The 5,718-nt window shown below is 37.2% G+C and overlaps 1 long non-coding RNA gene across 2 annotated transcripts; it reads left to right on the top strand.

Annotated features, from left to right (window-relative positions):
• Positions 1-898: 898 nt before the first annotated feature.
• LOC149230664 (uncharacterized) lies at positions 899-4,419 on the top strand. Of its 2 annotated transcripts, none has more exons than XR_016247389.1 (2): positions 899-1,033; positions 3,494-4,419. It is a non-coding gene; the product is annotated as an uncharacterized LOC149230664 (long non-coding RNA). The 2 variants fall into 2 exon arrangements; XR_016247390.1 differs by having other exon boundaries at positions 3,458-4,419.
• The last annotated feature ends 1,299 nt before the right edge of the window (positions 4,420-5,718 follow it).

The following is a 5,718-nucleotide window of genomic DNA, read 5'->3' as shown; positions in this document are numbered from 1 at the left end:
CCCAAACCGCACTTAAAATCAAAACTGCACCTTAGAAGTGTTGCGCATGAGATATGCGCAGTCTTCTTTACCCCTGCGCTGTTTTACCCCTTGTGCGTATGAATAGTGCGAAGATATGTTCGATGGTTTGAAATGAATCGCAGTCCATTCGATATATATGCTAGTGAGGTCGCAAATCCATCCTCGGCCGACCTTCCAATTATTAACACGAACGCCCACGTTTAGCTTGCCTCCAACGTCGGCTCGCCCAAGTGCGGGTGCGTTCTCACACATGCCCTCGTCGTTTACTTCGCGCCCGCCTTGCGCCCGTCGTTCATCTCTTGGAGGCCTTACAGAAACCATGGTGGAAACCCAACAATGGTTCTGTCATCAGCACATTTCAAAAATTTTGAGCTCGGTTTGAAATTCAAATTTCTAGAGTGTGGGGGCTTTTCAAAATTAAAGTAAGCTTTTCATTAATGCACACATCATATTATGTATAGTATAGGGCAAAAAAAAAAAAAAAAAAGTGCCTTTAATTTCGACAAAAAGTTTTCAAAAAACTCTGTAGTGGCATTGTTTGAATTGTGTTTTTGATTGTGGAAATGGATTCAGCGCCATAAAAAATGTTTAAAACACCTAAAATTTTGAAGTTTAATAACTATAATTTGATTTATAAAAATCTTTGCCAAATTTTCTCTAAATACAACCGGAATTTCCATGGCAAGGGCTAACCAGCCATATATTGAGTCATAAATGCCCTTGCCAGCTATGTATGTCAATCAAGTTATGGGGCGCATACATATCCATAGGCATCGGACTCCGGCGGCCACCTCACGTTTCCGATGACCCACGCGGGACCCACCCCGTCTCGTTCAATAACATAATTCCGAGAACTATTTTCGCACGCTACCATAACTCTGCAACCAGAACCACTGTGCTCTGCAACCCAGTGCCCGCAGGACTGAAGCGCTGCGCGCCACCGAAACTCTGCAACCAGAACCACTGTGCTCTGCAACCCAGTGCCCGCCGGACTGAGCTCTGTTACCGCGAGGTATATTCCTGCACCGTCTCTGCAAATGACAAATCGTGGTTTTAAACATTCATTTAGTTTTAAATCTGTTTTAAAGACTGCTAAAACCCTCGCATTCTCTCAACATTCTGTAATTATAAATCTCTTTGTTTGCTTAAGGAGTTCGATTCGCATTTTTTATAATCACTGTTTTAAAGACTGCTAAAACCCTCGCATTCTCTCAACATTCTGTAATTATAAATCTCTTTGTTTGCTTAAGGAGTTCGATTCGCATTTTTTATAATCACGATGTGCCCATCCGTAATTTGTTAGGGTTCCAAAGGATATGCCGATCCGTACTTTATTTGGTATCCAGTGTTTGCATTTTTTATTTGGTAACGTTTTAAATAACGTAAAGGCCTCATTTATAGGGTTTTGCATTTCATATTAACCAACGGTTTGGCTGGATTGATCGACTGTGTAGAAACCCATACACAATTATTGCTCTATTAATCTACAGGAAAATCTTCACATCGTGAATAGAAAATCGTTGAAACAAAAGGGTAATGAAAGCTCCGCTGCTATCGAGTAGTTTATGTGAATGATCCGCATTAAAATTGAGCACAAAACCATAGATTATAATCATGCAGAGCCAAACTTGTAGCTGAAGGAGATAAAGAATAAGAAGAATGGCCAACGAATATGGGGTTTATCCACTCTCTGAAGTCTATAAAAGAATATGAAACAGATAAAAGAATATCCACTCTATGAATGACATGAATGAATCCCATCACCATATGGGGTTTATCCACTCTATACGAAACAGAAAAAAAGAATATAGGCCTCTTTCAGAAGGGCATATGATCCTTCCATATGGAGGAGTAGTTCTAAAGATTAATTTTTCTATATACTAACTTTGAATTTTGGTGTAATCTTCTTGTCAATCAACAAGATGTAATATTTCAAGGATTTGCCCATAATCAACAGTATGGATTTCTAAGAAATCACAATCTACATCTATATTCAACAGTATGGATTTCTAAGAAATCACAATCTACATCTAAACCAATGCCATTTTGCCTCTCTGCATTACAACAAAAATTCTCTGCTGCTTCTATCATCCGAAGTGTAATGTGAAGAAAGAGAATATGTAGGGGACTGAGGAAGAGGGTAAAGGGGACTGACAACGGTTGAGCTAACCCTGTGGGCTAAATTTCTACATTTATGCTTCTGTAATGTGGAATTATTGTATATAGGTTGAAATGGTCAAATACTTCTGTAAAATTTAAAAGATTTTGCAATTTTTTTACTAAATCTTTACAGTTAACATTTTGAGGATTATAAAGATCCACCAAGGTCTCTACAATTTGTAATAAAGATATCGTTCCTTAACCTGGAAACAAATAACTAGTTATGAAGTCCAATGATAGACATGTTAGGTATCTGTTCAGTGCAGAATGGTTAGTTGAAAGCTTGTTCATTCTGCTTACTATTCCCAATGGGAGCTGATACATCCCAATCTCAAAAACAACTATGGAAGTCTTTACCTTCAAAACAGCCTTCTCAACAGACATCTGAATTTTCAAATTCGATTCCACCAGATTTGAATGTAGAAAAACAGTCTCCAAGGTCTCCAGTTAGGCAGTCTTCTGGAATGCTGGTTGATTCACAGCCTGATTTGGCCCTCCAGCTTTGATTTATTGAGCATTTATCACCAGATTCATTGATTTTCTGGTTATAAGCATGTATCTCCATTTTCAATCTCTGTACATTTCCAAGGTTTAAACAGACTACAGAGATGGGGTTTCCTAAGAAAGGACCCATTATGTTGTAAAAGAGCTGTACATGTACCAATTTCTAGTTCACATAAGCTAGGTCTATTGTTCAGTGTTAACATTATATTTACAAATTTCATAATCTCAGCAAATATTCTTCTGGTTAGCCCTTTGAAGGTCTAACCACGTTCTAAAAAACTCTGGTTATGCTATTCATTCAAGGTCGTTTTCATCTCTTCAGCTATTAGGACAAAAATGTCCATTGGATGCAATCAATGTTTTTTGCTAGTGACACATTCAGAGGTTAATGCATGGGATGGAAAACCATTGATTACACAGTTTCTAGTTTATATTATTATTATTTGCATGGTGATAGACCCTCTTAGAAACTAAAATCTAAAGGATGTCCTGGATCTTCTAATCTGAGGCATTCAAGTTCCAAACTGAGCATAACATAAAATCTACTCATTCCAACAGCCATTTAAGTTTGATATCCATCTTTTACCTGCTCTCTTCTGCACTGAAATGATACATAGATACACTCAAATACACCACCCATAACATTTATTACTATTAACACTCCTGCTTTGATTCGTCATTATGCTAGCCTGCGTAATTTATAGAAAAATGGAGGCTTCAGTCAGTCGAGTTTTTCATTTATCTAAAGAAATTTCTATATTTTTTGGAGCAGGTAAATAATTGTTGAATATATCTGATGTCTTTGCAGTGCAGTGGTTTCTAATGGTCAAATTGAAGATAGATGGAAGAAACATGCAAACAAAATGACAAAAATACAATGGACAAAGAGATCTGTCAGTGTACCAAAGAGCCACCGGGGGGAAACAAATAAAATGGAAATTCCAGCGTCTGAACAATGCAACTCTGTACAAACACCAATGGTTGCTGAAAGTTTATTTGAGCTTTCTTTGGAAAAGGGAGTGGACGACAAGGATAAATCCATTTTTGATAAGCCACGAGAAATTACTGCAATACCTTTTGAAAAGGCTCCCACAGAAATGGTGCATGCCACAAGACTGATAAGGTCTCAATCAGTCAAGTTAACAGATCCCTACAGCTGTTTTCCAAATTTAGCTGAAAAGAATTATTTGGACCAGCCTGGCTCATTTGTACTTTCTGCATCCATGAAAGGCTCTGTTTCATCTACAGGGGAACCTCTGTCAAACTTAGACTCCATCAAGGAGATTCCATTTAGAGAAGAAAAATGCATTGCCAGCTTGCAAACTGCCAGTTGGGAAGAGCTGCAGCCAAGAGGTGAACTAGATGAATGGTTGGGCACTGCAGCCTCTGCAGCTCAGCTTGAAAATCAATCATCTTCCAGCACTTTGCTCCAATGGTGGCAGCATCCATTTGATTGATGAAGCTTGATACATCTATAGAGATTCATTTCAGAACATTGCTGGTGGTGATCCGGGATTCATAATAGATCAGTACTTGAGAAACATTTTACATCTTTGATGATAAGTAGACTTCTACTAAGGCAGGAGCAGCTTGCTGTCCCTGTTGTAGTAGTATGTTTACTGCACAACTTTGTGACAAATGTATGATAAAAGGGCAATTGGACATTAGCTGCAGAGCTAACAGTCACCCCTCTTGTAAATTTGATTCAATATTACTTACAACCGAATTTATTCAGCTACACATATGATTTCTTAACGGCTTATTTCATTTACAATCTTGTTTGTGTGAATATTTTTCCTTTTCAGTTTGGCCAGAACATTATATATATATATCAACCAGGACTATACCCTGTTCTCATATATTGATATAGCACATATATTGAAGGACAGTTTTACAGGTTACGACAACATCACAGGGCACATGACTTTTTAATAGATCAGTACTTGAGAAACATTTTACATCTTTTGATGATAAGTAGACTTCTACTAAGGCAGGAGCAGCTTGCTATCCCTGTTGTAGTAGTATGTTTACTGCACAACTTTGTGACAAATGTATGATAAAAGGGCAATTGGACATTAGCTGCAGAGCTAACACTCACCCCTCTTGTAAATTTGATTGAATATTACTTACAACCGAATTTATTCAGCTACATATATGATTTCTTAACGGCTTATTTCACTTACAATATTTTTTGTGTGAATATTTTTCCTTTTCAGTTTGGCCATAACATTATATATATAAATCAACCAGGACTATACCCTGTTCTCATAAATTGATATAACACATATATTGAAGGACAGTTTTACAAGTTACGACAACATCACAGGGCACATGACTTTTTAATGATTTGTTTACTTGTTAACTGAATGAAAAGATATTGTTCGCAGGTTGAAATTTTAGTGCCCCCATCCGTGTGCCTTTTTAATATATATCTCCAGGCCCTTCAACTCAATTACCCTTGCCCCTCTTTTCCATTTTGAAACAAGGTTTTAAAACCCAACCACTATGCTAATTTTGCAGACTGGTTTTTCAGTTCCCTCTTTAGGTTCTGTTAGTGGTTTCTTCGATTCCCTGTTCTCTGTTAAAATACTGGTATATAACTTTCTTTGCCATCCTCATATTATATATAAACAAGTGCCACACCAATAAACAAGTGCTCTGCAACCCGCAACAAGTGGTGTGCACAGGACAATATATTAAAAACAACATCCTCTGCCAAAAACTTAAAGAAAAATAGCATCCAACATACCATAGCAGCATATTAATGAGTTTATATGTTACATCAGTGATAAAATAGTACATCTTTGAAGAGAGACATTAGAAATATGTACAAAACGATATACCTAAAATACAATAACCATACAAATATTTTACACAAGCATTGAATTATGGTTACCACTGCTCCAATTAAATGAAGCTTCTTTTGCTACAACTCATTCGCATCTAACAGATTCAATACATATTATGATTCTGCTTATGTTTTCAGGGTTTCTATTCATAAAGCACATCCATACGTAATGCTTTGCGCTTGCC

Source organism: Pinus tabuliformis, chromosome J, assembly GCF_031772625.1.
Source record: "Pinus tabuliformis cultivar Carrire ecotype Pingquan chromosome J, CPIR1, whole genome shotgun sequence".
NCBI classification, from domain to species: Eukaryota; Viridiplantae; Streptophyta; class Pinopsida; order Pinales; family Pinaceae; genus Pinus; species Pinus tabuliformis.
The sequence above is the reverse complement of the archived record's forward strand: the minus strand, read 5'-3'. Positions and strand labels throughout refer to the sequence as shown.